The sequence below is a fragment of the Saccopteryx leptura genome, chromosome 2 (assembly GCF_036850995.1).
Source record: "Saccopteryx leptura isolate mSacLep1 chromosome 2, mSacLep1_pri_phased_curated, whole genome shotgun sequence".
Classification (NCBI taxonomy): Eukaryota; Metazoa; Chordata; class Mammalia; order Chiroptera; family Emballonuridae; genus Saccopteryx; species Saccopteryx leptura.
The window spans coordinates 385,319,491-385,340,281 of record NC_089504.1 but is presented as its reverse complement, the minus strand read 5'-3'; the positions used below and the strand labels follow the sequence as shown (position 1 = coordinate 385,340,281).

The 20,791-nt window shown below is 44.5% G+C and overlaps 1 long non-coding RNA gene across 2 annotated transcripts in view; it reads left to right on the top strand.

Annotated features, from left to right (window-relative positions):
- The window catches only part of LOC136392858 (uncharacterized), a 355,790-nt gene extending 337,326 nt beyond the window's left edge, over window positions 1–18,464 (top strand). Inside the window, exons 2-3 of one of the 2 annotated variants that reach the window (XR_010748992.1) lie at window positions 18,000–18,076; window positions 18,175–18,464. This is a non-coding gene — a long non-coding RNA (uncharacterized lncRNA). The remainder of the gene's footprint in view (window positions 1–17,999; window positions 18,077–18,174) is intronic. The other variant, XR_010748991.1, reaches the window with a different exon arrangement.
- The last annotated feature ends 2,327 nt before the right edge of the window (window positions 18,465–20,791 follow it).

Here is a 20,791-nt window from a genome sequence, read left to right as displayed (position 1 = left end):
CTAAAATGCCCACTAGTGGGTGGTAAGGACCAGGTTGACTACCACTGGTCTAGAGGTATATACGTCAATCACATGATTTTCTGATGGGAGGGAGTCTACATGATATCAGAGTGTTGGGCAGATAAAATATATTATGCTCACTTTGTTAAAAATGGCGCTGCCCACGTGGAAGCCCATCTCCCAGGTGATGATTTTAGTTGCCCTTCCTGCTTAGGATGGGCATGATTATATTAATGTTGGGGGCAGGCTGTGGGGAGACAAGATCCTTGTAGCCTGGGGTTTGGTTTTAGGACTAAGCCTTTCCCACCCTTTTTGATGTGGGTGGTGCACTCTCATGAGGAATCCCATTATGCCTCAGATAAGTGACTTTGTATCAGAGACTTTCTTGTTTGTATATTAAAATAAAGGTTTTGGTTTCTACATTATAAAGTGGGGCAGACCGGGAGCTTGCTCTCTTGGTTCCTGAGAATAGCATTAGAGAAGAGAACAAAGAAAGGCCATGTGGAGGAAGCCAGGAGAAGCAGCCAAGATGGTGGAGTGCTGAAGGAGAAGCCAGTTTGTGCAGAGTTTGTGCAGAGAGAAGGAGATGGGAAACAGAGGTGAATAAGGCTGGTGAGCTAGAAACCTTTGATTCTAGGAAACTCAGATAAGTCAGTGGCTTTGGAAGCCCTGAATGGAAGGGGAAGTGTCTTCCCACTGTGTGTATTGCTTGCCCACCAGGTGCAAGCTAGGATTAAAGCTGATGGCCCACCAGTTTTTGGCTCCGTTTTTTCATTACTGTCTGTCCGAATCTAATGCGAACCTGCATGGGCCAGGTGGCTGTGTTGGAGTCCGTGGGTACTGGTAATTCAGAGGATAAGCGTTTGTAAGTCGCCCATTAAAGAGAAAAGAAGGGGAAAGGAAAGGGCTACTCAAATCTCCTTTCCCCCTCCTGCACTCCTGGCTGACTGTTTACCTTCTTCCTCACAGGTGTGGGGAAGGGAGGCGGTCTGAGTCTCCTTCCTTCTTAATCTCAAAACCTTCTAGTAGGAAAAACTTTTTATTTACAATATAATAGGCCTTCCTAAGCAGGAATGCGATCGGCCATCTTGAGCTGGTGTAAATCAAACACAAGTATAAAAGTCATATTCACAAAAATCTCTCTGAATACTTGACCTAAATCATAAAATGCCTCTTAAGCCTCTTAGTAAAAGGTTTTTGGTTTTTTTTTTTATCTCAGTTTTATAGAAGGAACAGTATTTGCTAGATCAGTACTAAGGCTTATGGTCAAACACATTTCCTTTAGATAAAAGTATCTTCAAAGCTCTTTACCAGCTATGAGCAAAGGGGAAAAACCCTTCTTTTGTATGTTACTAAAGTTGATTTATTAGGTTCTATTTAACATAAGGCATTATTTAATAAATACCATATTTTTCACTCCATAAGACACACCTGACCATAAGACACATGTAATTTTTTTTTTTCTGTATTTTTCCGAAGTTGGAAACAGAGAGGCAGTCAGACAGACTCCTGCATGCTCCTGACCAGGATCCTCCGGGCATGCCCACCAGGGGGCGATGCTGTACCCATCTAGGGCGTCGCTCTGTTGCGACCAGAGGGGGTGATGCTCTGCCCATCCGGGGCATCGCTCGGTTGCGGCCAGAGCCACTCTAGCGCCTGAGGCAGAGGCCATAGAGCCATTACACATGTAAAGTTTTAAGGAGGAAAATAAGAAAAAAAAATATTCTGAACCAAACTGTGTGTTAAAATATTTAATAAAATACCGTATTTTTCACTCCATAAGACACACGGCATTTTCCCCATCACTTTTCGGGGAAAAAAGTGCATCTTATGGAGCAAAAACTATGATATATTATATATATTTAAAATATATTAAAAATTATAAACACAAAAGGATTATTCGTCCCTAATGCTTTTGGTTAAATTGTGTCCTTCCTGACCCCAAAGACAGTATGCTAACAGTATAACCCTCAGTACCTAAGAATGTGACCATATTTGAAAACAAAGTTGTTACAGATGTAATTAGTTAAGACGAGGCCATACTGGACTAGGCTGGACTCTAAATCCTTATAACTACACTGGACTGGTGTCCTTATAACAAGACAGACACGTGAAGAAAGGAGAGTGTCATGGGAAGATGGAGGCAGAGAATGGGGTCCTGCAGCTGCCAGCCAAGTAATGCCAAAAATTGTTCTCAAGTCACTACTAGTCATAGAGACGCAAGGGAGGTTCCCTTTCATGTTTCACAGTGGCCCTGCCTGATGGATTTTAGACTTTTAGTCTCCAGAACTGTGAGACAATAGATCATTATTGTTTAAGCCACTAGTTTGTGGTAGTTCTAGGGAGGTGACAGGGAAATGTCATTTCCAGTGAAAAGCCTTGAGTACATTATTCTTGACATGCAATGCACAAAATAATAAAACAAAGAGTTAATTTGCTAGACATGTTGGTTGGAATGTTGTAAAGTAACCATACCTCAATTCCTTGGGTCTACATAGAGAGAACAAGTCCAGATGAATTTTAAGGATTTTTATTAAAGGAGAAGTTTTATTAAATATGCCGGCCGCATATGACTAACACAGGGAATTCAGAGACCCAAATCGTGTGTGTCTGGCACAGGCCTTGCAGCAGGTTATATACCTTTGTTCACACACACACACACACACACACACACACATACACACACACACATACACACAGGTTTGTGGGAAAAGGAGGAGAGGGATGAGACACAATTCATTAGCAAGCTTATAACATTTGTCTATAGGATTCATAAAAACCTTTTTATACATCAAAATTTATAAGGTAGCACAATAGCAAAAATGTTCCACATATTAAAAGATATTCTTAAATTCTCTAGTGTTCATTTGCCATTCTTTTGTGTGTGTGTGTGTGTGTGTGTGTGTGTGTGTATGTATATATATATTATATATATTAATTATACATTTTCAGGAGGGGAGGAGTGGTTTCCATGGAGCTAGGGATAAATGCCTGCAAATGGCTCATCAAATAAGAAAAGGTTTTTTCAATCTCTCCCTTCCTGCACCTGGCTAGCTATTTACCTGCTTCCTTACTGGTGTGGGGGGAAGGACGGGAATCTAAATCTCCTTCCCCTCTTCATTCACAATACAATGCTATCGGCCATCCTGACTTGGTGCAAATCACACAAGCATAAAAGAAGCCATATCTACAAAATCTCTCTGCAGGCCTAGCCCAAATTAATAAAATGCTCTTTAAGCTTCCTAGTAGAAGGAAGCATCCTACACAGTACGTTTCTTCAAGCCAGGAAACTTTTTTTCCCTAAAATATTAATATTAATTTTGTATCTTTTTGATACCTTACTACAGGGAGAAGAATAGGTTGAGACAGAAACAGTACAAAAATTTTAAAAAATCACACACACAAGACACCTACTGCCTTCATGCATGTGTTAAACCATTTACTCATCACACCAGTGAGTCCACTATCCACTAGAGATTCGCCAGTCTGTGACACTTTTTGGATTACCTTCAAAAATTAAAAAAAATATAATAATTATATCACAACTTTAAATCCTATAAAAAATAACAACACCCTGTTTCTAGAAGCGCATGTTCCACAATTGGGAAAACTGCTGAGACCACTTTCAGGTGATAAGAAAGACATTTTGGTTGATGCATCAGAGACAAGGGTTCTTCACACTCTGAACAAGGCTGAGCTCCTGCATTAGAGCCGGTGAGCCTGTGTTAGTGACCTACCATCATGAGAAAGACGGAATAAGGAAAACTTAGTGTGAGATATTCTGCAAGCAGTAATATTATTATAATGTGGACCTCTAGGGTTCTGGAGCAGTAGGTAAGTATAAACCATTCAAAACTTCTCCAATGTTCCTGGGCCCTGGAAGAGACCAAGCTTCTGACTATGGGATGGTTCACAGATCGTTTTGCGGGATAGACACAATATCTGCAGGGTTTAAGAGGCAGCTAAGTTGGAGAACCGAAAAAGAACCCAAAATCCTGACACTTCACAAAGCATGAGTGGGTGCTATGTGATCTGGACGTAAGGAGGGAGGAGCTGGCAGTGCATCTCAGCCTCCACATCCCCTACTTTCGGCACCAGGTTCCCTGTGCAGAATCTCAGGCACAGAGTCACCTCCCACAGTAACTGCACCTTCAGACTTGATTGAGACCAGGGAGAGAGAAACGGAAAGGTCTTCAGGAGTACGTCCCTCTGCCAGTGCGGACACAGGGGCCCTGGGAAGACCTCAGAAGAAGAGGAGCAGCCGCAGTCCTCCAGGGCCACTGATACTTGGTCACTGACATGGAACAGCTGGGTAGCTGTGAACTGGCCTCCTTGCTGAGTGCCCTTCAGAAGGGAGCTCATTTGCATGGCAGCCCCTCCCCCACAGTGATAGGAGCTATAAGGAGAGCTGTGCTGGAGACCCTGTGGGGTTGCTGAGAGCACAGGACTGAGGAGTCTGCATCATGGCCTGGGCTCCCCTCCTGCTCACACTTCTGGCTCACTGCACAGGTTGGGGGACTCTCTGGGTTGGGGGTGAGGCAGGAGGTGAAAGAGGTCACACTGCATCCCTTTGGGCCAGTGCCATCTCCTGACCTTTGGTCTCTCACCTGTTTTCAGGAGCCACTTCCCAGGCTGTGGTGACTCAGGAAGCTTCACTATCCACAGCCCCTTGGGGGACAGTCACACTCACTGTGGCACCAGTGCTGGGACCGTCACCACTAGTAACTATGCTGACTGGTTCCAACAGAAGCCCTACCAGGTACCTCGCTGTCTAATAGGTGACAACAGCAATCTGGCCCCAGGAGTTCCTGATCGATTCTCTGGCTCCGTGCTTGGGGACAAAGCCACACTCACCATCACGGGGCCCAGCCTGAGGACGAGGCTGAGTATTACTGTGCTCTGGATTACAGTGGCCATTTCCACAGTGACAGCAGGTGGGGAAGTGAGACAAAACCCCTGTTGGCTCAGTGCACCCTCACTCCTAATGTTCCCCCCCCCCTCAGTCTCCTGTTCACAGAAGCTGTGTCTGTCTGGTGTGGACTCAGGGGACTTGTTTCCCATGGATTCAGTGCACATGGTCAAGACCATTGGTTTCATCTTCAAAATGTTTTGTCTTTCATCCACTATTTTGTGATAACAATGTGTTCCTAAGAATGAATACAAATACTAATATATATATATATATATATATATATATATATATACACACACACACACACACACACACACACACACACACACAAACATGTAATAACTGGTCAACTGATGATATATATCAATTATGACAAAATAAAAAAGTATACAAACACCCAGACACAAACACACACAAGTACACTCATTATAGTCAAGGCCTGATTCAGGCCAACTGTCATTTTCACATGATTTTCCTCCTTTTTTTACCCCAAATTTCACTAAATTGCTGTGAAAATATTTAAAATTATAAAACACCAACATAAAGAATATTAGAGAGGAGAATGATCATGATATCTTCTATCCAATTATTATTTTCAACAATCAAAGCACTCCAACAATACCTCACTCTCTATGACCTCAGCAGAGTGGAAATTCTGAAATCTTCATGTCTACCAGGCAGGTGTCCATGAGTTTTCAGCCACTTTTCTCCCACATTATCCCTAAAAGCCTTAGACTTGAGTGTCCAAAGAAGAGAGTGACAATGATAACTCAAAGAGGGTCCTCGCTAAGAGTCTGATGAGCTACTGTACCTGGGCCACTGCCATAGCCAGTCTATTCTGTGATTGTGCCTCACACAACATGAGGTGGACGCAGTCAAGTGGTACCAGGTCTGCCTCTCAAGACTGAGTTCTGTCCCGGTTGTTGGGAGGGCTCCAGTTGTCAGCGATCCAGGGGCTAGCCTCGGCTACGAAGTGTCCTCAAACAAGGATGTCCATCCCAGGCCAGTGTGATCTCAAAACTCATATCCACCTGGAACCTCAGAATGTGATCTCACTTAGAAATAGGTTATTTGCAGATAAACTGGTTAAAATGAGTAAGTTGGTTCAAGGTCGCCATGTATCAGTAATGAGCTCAGGGGAAGGGCAAAAGCAAACTCAACAATTAGGTTATTTTTTAATATCTGGTAACAGAGTATTTAGTATTTCATTGAGCTGTCTGGAGGTCATCGGTGATTTGGAAAAATTAATGGTTTAACCCCAAAACCACAGAGGGGACCTACTCATTCCACTGCCCTGTTTAGTGACATCAGCAACATCCAACTGCAAAACCAGAGCTCTTCCAGAAAGGATGGGTGGTGTGAACAGCTGCTGGATGTGCGTTCTGAGACCAGCAGGGGACGCTGGTGGACTGTGCCTGAGAGCTCAGAGGTCTGAACCAGGCCCCCGTGAAAAACACTCTACTAGCTCTTGAATACCTGGGCATGCAGTGTCTTCACTGAAACGTAACTTTTTTGGCACCTGGTCCCCCAATAGCCACATGAGCGCTCAGCTCTGACACACACACACGTCTCATTTCTCATCCTTCTATCATGCAGTTATTGTCCAGGCTTGATTTATAGAAAAGGATAGATGGACAATCACACAACTAAAATAAATCTTCTTGAATAAACTTGACCTACCATGCTCCCTGAGCATAGGATCGGCGACACCCGGGCAGGGAGTGTCTCAATGCCAATAGTTGTGTCTCAGCAAGCAGAGCTCTGGGGCACCTCACTATGGCCTGGATTCCTCTCCTCACCTCCTCAGTCCCTGAACAGGGAGTTTCCTTTAGGGAAATGTGAAAGGATTGGCACTGCCTTTTGCTCCTTCGGGGTGAGTACAAAGGGTCATTGTCCATAATTTCTGCCACCATCTAAGTCTCCTACCAGTGTCAGTCAGATGCCGCTGGCTCAGCCATCCACGGTGTCTAAGTTGCTGTTTTAAGCTGTGGAAATTGATATATGAATATAGAGAGCATGTAGCCTAAGCTCACTGTCTTACTCTCATAAATAATGGAGCCCAACCCACTGGAAATAGGATCAGTTTTATAAATTACAAGCCAATCTTGCCCTGGCCAGCTGGCTCAGTTGTTTAGAGCACAGGACGAAAGTGCAGAGGTTGCTGGTTCGATCTCCAGTCTGAACACATACAGAAACAAATCGATATTCCAGTTTCTCTCTCTCTCCCCTTTATATATAATATAAAAATATAAATTACAAACCAATCTCATTTATGATCTGATATTTGCACAACATAAGAGGAAGAAGAATTAATGTCATATTAAGAGAAATTTCCCTCTGCCCCAGGGATTGGACTGAGGCGGGATGTGTGCGTGGTCGCTGAGTGATGGCTGACCTGGAACCCGGGGGGGGAGCAGATGTGAGGGGGCGTGGTCAGCCGCACAGCAAGGTCTCTCAGAGGAAGCTCCTGCCTGAGCAGGCCCTGACTCTCTGCACCCACAGGGGGCGCTGCTCTGTCTCTTTCCTGCATGTGAGGGGTTCTTGGGACCTGGGTGCTTCTCCCATATCCATCCCATCAAACCCTCTACTCAACACTGGCTCCTAACCCCCACCCAGAGCTGCCCCACGGGAAGGATGATGGAACCTGTGCTGTTGGGGAATGTCTGAGACAGTTTGGAACACGTGGCAAACACCAGGCTTCCTTGATGCTAATTAGTACTTGCAAGAGTGTTAGTAACAAAGTTTGTAATGAATGTATTCACCCCTTTTCTGTCATCATCTAAGGCAGGGGTCTCAAACTCAACTCAGCATGTGGGCCGCAGAGCAAGATCACAGCCATTCGGCGGGCCGCACTAGGTCTACAAAAGGCAACTGTTACGCAACACTTTTCTCACTGCAGTTGAAAGCAAAAAAAAAAAAAAAATCAGTACAATAAGCACAATCGTAATGCAGTTTACTCAGTGTCACAAAACGACCAGAAACTGTAGTTCGCATCACAACTGCTGTTAACTAAACTAATATCTAGCTAGGATGCTAGAGAAATGAAAAATACAAGTAGGCCCCTAGGCTTACTTAATTTTATCCAAAATATATTGAACTTCGTGGATTAGTCTTTGGGCCGCACAAAATTGTTCGGCAGGCTGCATGCGGCCCGCGGGCCACGAGTTTGAGACCCCTGATCTAAGGTGTGATTTTTTACTAGTCCCTCATTTCTCATTTATCTCAACACTAGCATTTCAGCCTCCACATCCCTTACATCCTGCACCAGGTTCCCTGTGCAGAATCTCAGGCCCAGAGTCACCTCCCACAGTAACTGCACCTTCAGACCCGAGATCAGAGAGGGAGAAACGGAAAGGTCTGCAGGAGTGCGTCCCTCCGCCAGTGCGGACACAGGGGCCCCGGGCAGACCCCAGAAGAGGTGGAGCAGTCGGGGTCCTCCAGGGCCTGTGGGCCATTGACACTTGGTCACTGGCATAGAACAGCTGAGTATCTGTGACCAAGACACACTGTTGAGTGTCCCTGGGAGGGGAGCTCATTTGCATGGCAGCCCCTCCCCCACAGTGACAGGAGCTATAAGGAGAGCTGTGCTGGGGACCCTGTGGGGTTGCTGAGAGCACAGGACTGAGACGTCTGCACCATGGCCTGGGCTCCCCTCCTGCTCATGCTGCTGGCTCACTGCACAGGTCCAGGGGACTCTCTGGGCTGGGGGTGAGGCAGGACGTGTGACAGGTCACACTGCATCCCTTTGGACCAGTCCCATTTCCTGACCTTTAGTCTCTCACCTGTTTTCAGGAGCCAATTCCCAGGCTGTGGTGACTCAGGAAGCTTCACTGTCCACAACCCCTGGAGAGACAGTCACACTTACCTGTGGCTCCAGTGCTGGGGCCGTCACCACTAGTAACTATGCTGACTGGGTCCAACAGAAGCCCTACCAGGTGCCCCGGGGTCTAATAGGTGATACCAACAACCGGGTACCAGGGGTTCCTGCCAGATTCTCAGGCTCCCTGCTTGGAAACAAGGCCGCCCTCACCATCAAGGGTGTCCAGCCCGAGGACGAGGCTGAGTACTACTGTGCTCTGTGGTTCAGCAACCATTTCCACAGTGACAGATGCAGGTGGGGAAGTGAGACAAAAACCCCTGTTGGCTCAGTGCACCCTCACTCCTAATGTCCCCCTGTCTCCTGTTCACGGAGGCTGTGTGGAACTGGTGTGGACTCAGGGGTCTTGTTTTCCATGGTTCCAGAGGGAAAGGTCAAGTCTATTGTTCTCATCTTCAAAATGTTTTATTATCCTTTTTTTAAAGGTTTTATTTATTCATTTTTTTTAGAGAGAGAGGAGAGAGAGAGAAGGAGGAGGAGGAGGAGGAGAAGAGAGCATCAACTCCCATATGTGCCTTGACCAGGCAAACACAGGGTTTCAAATTGGCAACCTCAGCCTTCCAGGTCGACGCCCTTATCCACTGTGCCACCACAGGTCAGACAAAAATGTTTTATTTTTCATCCACTATTTAGTGCTAACAGTGTGTTCATAAAAGCAAATAGATATAGTATATACATTATATATATGTGTGTATATATATATCAGTTGCCCTGTTATTGTTAGTGGTGACAATAAAAAGTTACACACATATGCACACACAAACTCACAGGCACACTCACTATATTTAAGTTCAGATTCATGGCAACAGCATTTAATTACCAAGAGAAAGTTTTGATATTGCACAGTTATGATTCTATGGGCAATAATAAACATACTAGCAAAATACATAAGGTGAAACCTAGAGAAAATGCCACAAATACTGAAAAAATTAAATCTCTCTCTCACTGGCTTATAGAAAAAACTAAACTAAAATAAAAACAATCCAAAAAATAACATTAACTTCAAAATATAATAATAATTACAATAATATATGGAAGTGTAAGATGGTTTATACTCTAGGGAACGCAACTTCTATCCCTACATCTTAATCACATTTACTGCAACTGAGGTTCCCATGTGTTGGACACCGAAAAAAAAGCGGAAAAGAAATCAGATCACAAAGGCAGAACTGCACTGGCCCCTCTGCCCTCAGAGCAGGTGTCCTCCAGAGACTCCCCTGACTCCGCAGTGTTTCCTGCAGGGGAGGGGGAGGCAGGGAGTGTGGCCATCAGGTTGAGGGGAGTGGAATTGCACTGACACAGGGCAGGAGTCTGCAGGAAGCTGTGCTAGAGAGATGTGTCATTTCTCTCCAAATCAGGGGTGTTTCACATGATTTATCTTTATTTCTCCCCCCCAACAAATTCTTTATAAAGAGCTGCAAGTTAATGTTTCAAATTATAAAATAACAAGATATCAAGAAATTTTGGACAGGAGAATAAGTGTGGAATGGAGATATCAAAACACTTTGAGGCCTGATCTGTGGTGGCTCAGTGGACAAAGTGTCGACCTGGAACACTGAAGTTGTCAGTTTAAAATCCTGGGCTTGACCAGTTAAGGCACATATGGGAGTTGATGCTTCCTGCTCCTCCCCCTTTGTGTCTCCTCTCTCTCTCTCTCACTCTCTCTCTCTCTCTCTCTCTCAAATGAATAAATAAGATCTTAAAAAAAAACCACTTTGAATCACTGAAGAGATAAACAATTTCCTCATTGCAAACGAACACGACAGAATGGAAATTCTGAAAACTTTTTGCCAAGGAGGATGAGTTATGGCCAGATTTTACCTATTGCATCCCAGAAAAACACAGGGTTCAGGTTCCAAGGGGTTGTGTGCAAATCATAAAGGAACCAAGTGTCCTAGTCAAGAGTTTTTTAATAAGGAGTAAATAGACTGTCAAGTCCCATGCATCAGTGAAGTATTTCATTGATTGTGTCCCACTCATGTCTTGATGAACACAGGTATGGGCTTCTCAGGTCTCACTTGAAAGGAATACTTTTTGCCCTGGCTGTGCAGCTCAGTTGGTTAGAATGTTGTCCGGATACATCAAGGTTGCAAGTCCCATTCCCTGTCAAGGCTCATAGGAGAATAAACTAATAAATTCATAAATAAGTGGAACAACAAATCAGTGTCTCTTCTTGCTTTCTTCCTTCCTCTCTCTCTCTTTTCCTTCTTCTCTCAATAATATCAACAACAACAACAACAAAATAACACTGTTCACCTAAATTTCCACTTTGAGAAACTAGAGAAAGAAGAGCATAGCAAATGTAAAGTAATCAGAGAAGAGAAACACTGCATATAGCATTGAATGAACACAAAGACAAACAGTAGAGAAAAATTAATGAAATCAAAACTCATTTTTCAGAAAGATGAATAAACTGTTGGCCAGGCTGATAAGAAAAATAGAGGGAAGGCATAAATAATCAATACTGGACATGAAAGAGGTGACATCATTACTGATCCCTCAGGTATTAAAAGAAAAATAAGGAAATACTATATACAATCCTGTGGCTATAAATTTGATTATGAAGATGGAATGCATTAATCATTAAGGTCTAAGTTAAAAACAAAAAGAAACTTGACTGGGATTTTGATTGAGATCTCACTGAACGAACAGATTAAGCTGGTGATAATGGACATCTTATCAATATTGAGACCTCAAATCCATTAACACTAAACCTCCCTCCCTTTTTTGAGCTCCTCTGTGTCTTTGATCAGTGTTTTGTATGCTGAAGCACGAGGTTCTTATACATATTCTTCTTATATTTATGTCTAAGTATTTTATGTCGGTGATATTGTAAATGGCATTTATTTACTTCAAATGTTAATTGTTCCTTACCATTATATAGGCTTTGTAGTGATCAACAAAATAACAGCTGGCTTTTATATATTTTTTGCACACTGTAAAAGCACTAAACACACCAATTTTCAAAATCTTTTCCTCCAGATTCTTGGGATATGGTTTGTGTGTTGGTCTGGAGTCTGTATCCCCTTCCAATTCAGATACTTTTTATTTCTTTTTAGTGCTTGAGTGCATTAGCCAAATTGCCCATACAATATTGAATAGAGAGATGAGAGAGGACATCATTTATCTTACTCTCCATCTCAGGAGGGAACATGTATTTGTATTCACCAGGTAGTGTTCCCTAAAGGAAACTATCAGAAGGAATTCTTGCCCTATTCTATTTTTCATTACCTGAAGCTTGGAATTTAAAATATATACCACAGATTAAAATTAGTCAAAGGCAGAGGCACACGGGCAGGGTCCAAAAGGTTTTCAAATGTGAGTTTCCCATTGTCTTCTCCCAGGGGAGTAACTCACAGACAATGCTAACTGCCCTGGCACCAACGTGTCACACTCTGCATGGATTACTGCCAGCCAGGAAAGTTCACCCAGCTCGGTGTCCAAGGTTAATGGGGGAGGGCAGGTTGTATAGTTCATGTAAACTTGGCTAACCATTCACACTGCTGACTTTAGTCTCCACCACATTGCTGGTAAAACATTTAACTCTCAGTCTTTGGTCATTTTGTTTTTGAAAATTCTCTAAAGTAAATTATTAAAATGTAAATTATAAAAAAATTATGACTTAAAACAGCCTGTGTTCAACACTAGCTCAAAATAAATAATTGCAATAGAGTCAGTTGGTCATGAAATAGTTCTTTTAATCATTCAAAACACTCAAATAAGAAATGAAGTGCAGGCCCTGGTCAGGTTACTCAGTTGGTTAGAGCGTCATCTTGATGTGCTGAGGTTTCGACTTGATCCTCTGTCAGGGCACATACAAGACGCAAGAATTGGAGGCATGGGCCCTGGCCGGTTGGCTCAGCGGTAGAACGTCGGCCTGGCGTGCAGGAGTCCTGGGTTCGATTCCCGGCCAGGGCACACAGGAGAGTCGCCCGCGCTGGGGATAGCACTGTGGCCTCTGCCTCAGGCGCTAGAATGGCTCTGGACACAATAGAGCGACACCCCAGAGGGGCAAAGCATCGCCCCCTGGTGGGCATGCCGGGTGGATCCCGGTCGGGTGCATGCGGGAGTCTGTCTGACTGCCTCCCCGTTTCCAGCCTCGGAAAAATGAAAAAAAAAAAAAAAGGAATTGGAGGCATGAATAATTGTAACAACACAACAAAGCTTCTCTCTCTCTCTTTCTCTTTTTCTCTCCATTTCTACCTCTCCTTCATTTTCCCTCACTCTAGAAATCAGTAAAAAATAACTAAGCCTGTGTAACACTAAAACTGACACAGAGTTGGGATTTTGACAACAACTCGATAATAAATACAAACGGAAATGATCAGGAAGAGACAGGCTATGACTGTGGAATACACTGGGAAATACAGTGGCGATGTCAAAGGATAAATCAATACAGTCGCCCCTTCCCATATTGCAGTTCACTTTTCGTGGTTTCACTGTTTCGCAGATCTTTAAATTATATATATCTAATCTTGTATTGCGGATTGTTTGCTATATTGCGGGATTTTCTGGTATATAGATATTTTATGTTTTTACTATTTTAATTATTTTTGTGGTAAAATAAGCATTTTTTAGCCTAAAAATTTGAAAACAATGTAAAAAAATATTAATTAAAACATATTAAAAGAATATTAAATCCAAATAAAATACTAAGTGTATGGCAGATGAGTACAGTAATTATTTGTTAAATAACTAATCAGAATCCACATACCCTCTAGCACACAAGGGCCACTAGGTGGCGCAATGGATCTTCTCAGAACACTTGAAACTGAAACAATTGATATTTAATGGACACTGAACAGTTGCCTACTGGGTTGAATAACATCTTAGAGCCTCTGTCTCCTCCCACAAAGTAGATCACACACAGCCAGCCCTGGCTCACCCCCTGACAGTGTAGCTGCTCTCAGGGCTGAGGACCTGGGTAGAGGAAGAAAGTGCATAACAGGCTCAGATTTGCATAATGCAATCCTCAAACACACCCCTTCACATCAAGCTCAGTAGAAGATAAAGAAGCATCAGAAAGTCCAGCCCCAGCTCAGGGACAGAGAGTCCTTTTGCCCTCTGCAGCATGGCCTGGACCCTCCTCCTCCTCCTCCTCCTCGCTCACTGTCCTGGTGAATACAGACGCCACACACCAGCCTTTGGAGGGATCTTCCACTTGTGCTCCTTATTCCTGACATGTGTCGGTTTTCATTTCAGGGTGCAGTTCTCAGACTGTGGTGACTCAAGAGCCCTCACTGACTGTGTCCCCAGGAGGGACAGTCACTCTCACCTGTGGCTCCACCACTGGAGATGTCACCAATGGTCATTTCCATACTGGTTCCAGCAGAAGTCTGGTTAAGTCCCCAGAACACTGACTTATAATACAAACAATAAATACTCCTGGACCCCCACCCGGTTCTCAGGCTCCATCATTGGGGGCAAAGCTGTACTGAGCCTCTCGGGGGCCCAGTCCGAAGACAAGGCAGAGTACCACTGCTGGCTACACTACAGTCGTGCTCGGCACAGTGAGAGACCCAGATGGGGAACCAGGACATAAACCTCTCTGGTGCAGTGACATCAGAAAGATGCAAATGCAAAAATCAGAAATCCCTTATAGTAGGGATGAGTGGTAAAAAAAAATACTAATAGTAAAAGCACAAGGAAGGCTGGAAGATGAGTTTTGAGACCAGCAGGGGGCGCTGTTGGACCTAAGAGCACAGGGTTCTGGGTTTAGAAAATACTCTACTGACTTTCGCACACTTAGGTAGCTGCTGTCCTCACTGAAGTGTGACTTTCCTGCACCTGGTCCCCAATAGCCACATGAGCACTAGGCCTGGACACACACAACTGCTCACACCGGATATCAGTTCCTTTCACGGAGTCATTGTTTATTCCTCATCTACAGCCAGAGATAGATGGACAACCGCACAACAAAAAGTAAATTTGATTGAAATAAATAAAAGTGACCTCCAGTGCTACCCGGGTATCAATAGGAGAGACCAGGGGAGGGACTGTCTCAAGGCCAACAGTTCAGCCTCAGCAGGCAGAGCTCTGGGCTCTCTGTCATGGCCTGGGTTCCCCCCCTCCCCTCCTCACTCCCTGCACAGGGAGTTTCTTTAGTGGACTGTGAAAGGATGTGGGTGGACATTTGCACTGCCTTTTTCTCCTGCTGTCTGGGCCCAGCTGGTGAGTCATCCCATGTATTTTGCTACCTTCTAACCCCGCTCCCTGAGTCCTGGGTCAGATGGTGTTGTCTAGGCCAGAGAGAAAGAGAGAAAGACAGACAGAGAGAAAGACAATGTGGTAGAGTAATGTAGTCTAAGCTATTGTTTTCATTCTAGCAAATTAAAGGAGCTTAACACACCAGGAACTATTAGAAAATTACCCCCCTTCCCCACATATCACTTATGATAATAGTGAATAGCTGCACGAATGACTCAACATATGAGCAAAAACAATTCATATCATATCAAGAAAACTCTTTCCCCCTCAGGAACGACTAGGTCAATATAGGATATGAGCGCCCTGCCTGGGTGATGGTGGCCCTGGAATCTGTGGGGGAGTAAATGTGAGGAGGCGGGGTCAGCCCGTAGCCACGTGTTCTCTCAGAGATGAAAGCACCTGCATAGGAAGCTCCTCTGAGTCAGGCTGTGTCCTGCAGGACCCACAGGGGGTGCTGCTCTGTCTGTTTCCTGCATCAGAGGGGAATTCCTCCTGCCTGTGCCCCAACCGAGCACATTTCTCCAAAATCCTGACTATCAATAACTCCTAATTCCACCGGAATTAGTTGGCTTCTAATTCTTACCAGATCTTCCCCACAGGAAACATTAATTGACCGCAGGGCCTGGAGAATGCCTGTGACGGTATGAGGAGTGGCTGACCTAAGGGGTCCCTGCTGCACAAGGGTCTTCATGATGGACTGTGTCCCAAGCGCATTAGCCCTTCATCTGCTTCATGTCGGCTGTTATTACTGCCTGTACTTCTCATTTGCTTCAGCATTTTACAATATATTGATTCATGGAAACTGAGAGTTTGTATTTTCAACTTCCTAATTTTTTTTTTTAACAGAGACAGAGAGAGAATCAGAGAGAGGGACAGACAAGGACAGACAGGCAGGAACAAAGAGAGATGAGAAGCATCAATCATCACTTTTTTTGTAGTGACACCTTAGTAGTTCATTGATTGCTTTCTCATATGTGCCTTGACTGCAGGCCTTCAGCAGAATGAGTAGCCAGCGACCTTGCTCGAGCCAGGTACCTTGGGTTCAAGCTGGTGAGCTTTGCTCAAACCAGATGAGCACCCACTCAAGCTGGTGACCTCGGAGTCTTGAACCTGGGTCCTCCGCATCCCAGTTCGATGCTCCATCCATTGCACCACCACCTGGTCAAGCCTAATTATTTTTCTTGAGTGTTAATAGTCTTCCTCTCACGATTTTTTTTTTTTTTTTTTTTTTTTTTACAGAGACAGAGAGGGATAGACAGGGACAGACAGACAGGAACAGAGAGAGATGAGAAGCATCGATCATTAGTTTTTCGTTGTACATTGCGACACTTTAGTTGTTCATTGATTGCTTTCTCATATGTACCTTGACTGCAGGCCTTTAGCAGACTTAGTAACCCCTTGCTGGAGCCAGCGACCTTGAGTCCAAGCTGGTGAACTTTGGCTCAAACCAGATGAGCCCGCGCTCAAGCTGGCAACCTTGGGGTCTCGAAGCTAGGTCCTCCGCATCCCAGTCCGACGCTCTATCCACTGTGCCACTGCCTGGTCAGGCTTCCTCTGACAATTTGATACTAAATTTTCTCTATTTCTATACACTACCAGCTATATGCTTGTTTAATAAAAAAATAATTTACTATAAATATTTTCTATTTTATGTGTTGTGGCTCAAACACACATGAAGAGAAAAAGAATGAATCATGCAAGTTTTAATACAGAAAGGATTGGCTAGTGATTCCAAAGGAAATAGCATAAGTCATAGTTTCATTCCACACTGTGATGAACGCCTGTCATGTGTGTTATCACCCCCAATCACTGGAGATATTTTATTCCCTGATCGTCACCTCACGTCCCAATCCCTTGTTCTTCCTTCTCAATCCTCTGCACCACTGCAGAGTGTGAAGAGAAAGGGAGTTTTGCCTGACCCCTGGTGACACACTAAATAGAGCTGTTATGGAACACTGATGCCACCATTTAAAAAAAACCTAGAAAGTCACAGGCTTGAATGCAAGGTCACTGGCTTGAGGGAGGGATTGTGGACACAATCCCAAGGTCGCTGGCTTGAGCCCAAGGTTGCAGTGAGCACTGGATCACGGGGTCAGTTTGAGCAAAGTTTTCAGGTCCAATCCCGGCTGAAGTCAATGAGTCATTGCTTCTCTCTGTCTTCCCATCCCTCTGTTTCTCCCCTCCTGTCTTTCTCTCCCTTCCTCTCTCTCTGTCTTTCTGAAAAAAGAGAGTTTTAAATTTTCTGAGGTGTTCACAGCGACTTGTGTACACCCAGTGTTTTCCTCATTTCTGATAATGACATACATGTTCCCATTTGTTTATCAGATATTAATAACTATCACATAATTTCATGGTGATACTGTGACAATTTCTGTTCAAAACTGCATTTAATTTAAAACTACTCCACAGGATCGATGTTGTCGTAGAACAAAGAGGAACTGCCATCTCTCCTGACAGTGCCGCTGTGTGTCAGCACCCTCAGCCCTGGTCCCTGATCACTAACACGGGTGCAGGGTCCAGGACAGAGTCAGGGGAAACTGCATTCCTTCTGACTCCAGACACAAACACTGAATTCTCAGGGTGCTCTCTGCTGGGTGAAGGAGGGATTTCTAAGATTCTCCGAAGAAGACAGGCATGGATTCACTGAGGAAGGAGGAAATGTTCTCAGGGACGGGGTTCTATGTGAAATGAACTAGATTGCTGGGACCAGGAGGGAGAGAACACACACATCTCATTCTTCAGACTTTGATCCTCTACAAATTATATTTAGGACTGAGGTCCCTGAGGCCATCAGGGAGCTGACTTGGTGAAAGACCTCAACCCCCCTCTTCAGTGTCTCAGTCACTGTTCAGTCACTGGTCTCTTTCAAGATGTCCCCTGGAGACATCAGGGTGACCCTGGGGCAGGAGGAGAGAGGAAGCTGATTTGCATGAAGCACCATCTCCTCCTCACGGGTCTGGGAGGCTTGAAAAGCCCCAAGGGCACCTCTCTGCAGCGCAAGAGGTGAGGAGGCCACATCCTCTGTGTCCCCACCATGGCCTGGACTGTCCTTCTTCTCCAGCTCCTGGCTTACAGCTCAGGTCAGGGGAAGGGACTCTGCATCCTTAGGGGACACATAGAAGCCGGGTCACAGGTGACTTTTGTTTGTCATAACACATCTTTTTCCTGTTGCTTTTAGGTGTGGCTTCTCAGACTGTGGTGACCCAGGAGCCATCACTGTCAGTGTCTCCAGGAGGGACAGTCACACTCACCTGTGGCCTCAGCTCTGGGTCAGTCACTACTAGTAATTACCCCAGCTGGTACCAGCAGACCCCAGGGAAGCCTCCCTGCAGGCTCATCTACAATACAAACAGCAGGCCCTCAGGGGTCCCTGGTCGGTTCTCTGGATCCATCTCTGGGAACAAAGCCACCCTCACCATCACGGGGGCCCAGCCTGAGGATGAGGCCAACTATCACTGTAATCTGTACATGGGTAGTAACATTTACACAGTGATGTAAACCCACGGGGAAGAGCAACCAAAACCTCCTCATGTGCACAGAACGGCTCAGCTTCAGTGACAGAAGAACGAAAAGAAGGTGGAAAAGGCCAACACAGCAAGGGCTACCTGACCCCACTGTCGTGTCCAGTGGCTCAGCACCATGTGCCTCGTCCAGTCCCTCCCAGGGTGTGTCCATTTCTCCTCTGTGACGCCTGGAAGAATAGACTTCCTCTGCCACTTTTCTTAAACTCAAGATGTGGCGGGATGAACATTAGAAATATTTTAACCAACATGATTCTCAGAGACCCCTCTGCTCCCTGTAAGACTCTCCTTATTCAAAGAACAGTAACAGACATGCTCTTGCTCACTGATCTGACCCTGCAGACACACGGATATTTCATTAGCATTGAAATGGCAGTGTCACCAGGACCTGGCTGGAAATGTGATTCCTCAGCTAGACCTACTGAGTCAGACACTTGTGTTTGTGTGCAAGAACTTGTGTTTAACAGGCTCTCCATGAAAATTTAATAATTTTTTTCCATTTTTTTTATTGAGAGAGGGAGAGGGACAGACAGACAGGAAAGGAAAGTTATGAGAATCATCAACTCATAGTTGCGGGACCTTGGTTGTTCATTCATTGCTTTCTCAAACATGCTTTGACCTGGGACTTCACCCAAGCCAGTGACTCCTTGCTCAAGCCACTAATCTTTGACTTCAAACAAGCAATCTTTAGGCTCAAGCCACTGACCAAGGGGTCATGTCTATGATCCCAAACTCAATCTGCCAGAGTCCCACTCCAACTGGTCCAGGGGTCCCCAAAGGAAAGAACAATGTCAGCAAAGAATGAGATGAGAGAGCTGCTCTTTGAATCAAGTGCCAGGCATCTCTGCCAATGGCTAGTATAGCTTTATTTTTATATACTAAGCTATAATCACATGATATGCAGAGTACATTAATTAATAGTTATTTTTGCTTTAATATGGGTAAATATTCCAGGAAGAGGTTAGTACATTTCTTTAAGCTATAAATCAGGTGGTAAGCCATTCTAAGTACACAATACCTTGAGCAGTAACAATATTGGCATTATCCTTATTCAGGCTTCTAAAGGGTCACTATTGATTAATAACTCTGCTTTATTTAATGGCCTATTGTCTAGTACAATTATGTTTGACTACTACTTTCATCTACTGATTAAATTTTAACTTCATTTTTCTCAGAGCGTTCCACTACCTGAAGGTCAAGTATGTAAGAGGAATGGAAAGTTTTTCTATTCCTATATAGTATGAAAAGGCTAGGGGGGTTAAGCAAAGGTTAAGTAAAGTTTGAAAGGTGCGTTTGTGTTTTGATAGTGGGAAGTACAGTTACCTTGATCATTGCCTCTAGTTCTTGTTTATGGAGTTGCTGGTAATTTTCTTTAGGGAACACAGGGGGCTCAAGTGGTCAAGGGGATATTCATGTGGCTAATATGAGAGTCATTAAGGAGAGATACATTTGTAGATTGGTTGATTTCTAGGTCTCGAATAAGTTGGGAAACTTCAGTATTATTGGAATCATACTGTGGGCCCGTCCCTATGGTTATGGCACAAAATCCCAGCAGGGGGAATATTATCAGAGGAAATGCCCAGATACGACCTGAAGGACATGTGCTATGCAGATGCTTCTTCCCTGCTCTGACTGTGTCAGACAGCAAGGCTGGATCGGCTCCCGACATCAATCCAGGAACCTCGGGGTTTCAAACCTGGGTCCTCAGCATCCCAGGCTGATGCTCTCTCCACTGTGCCACTGCCTGGTCAGGCAGAAGTATCTCTACTTCTATGAATATAAAACTATTCCTGAGAATTTCTGTTTAAAATCCAATTATGCTAAATTCAGGACACACTCTTTCCCAAATTTCATTCAAATGCCCTGGACCACACAGAAACAGACTTAGAATCTCAGGTTGTCACAAAAAACTCTGACTTGATTTCAAACCACAAGTTGAGAGGAATATCCACAAACATATGTTCTCTGAGGATCTATGTGATGGCTGATATGAATATTTATGCTGTTAGCAGGTATGTACTTAAAAGTGGCTTCCAGAAGTAATCTTACCACCCCTGAGCTGACTCCCCTGGTGCCGGGACAGGGGGCTGGGCTGGAGGTGGTGTCACTACCTGAGCGTCCCCTAAGGCGGCCACACTGGGCTGTGAGGGGCAGAAAAATATGTAAAATTTCTGGTTTATTAATTTTTTCATATATATTTAAAAACCATATTGAGCCTGACCTGTGGTGGCACAGTGGATAAAATGTCAACCTGGAATGCTGATGTCACTGGTT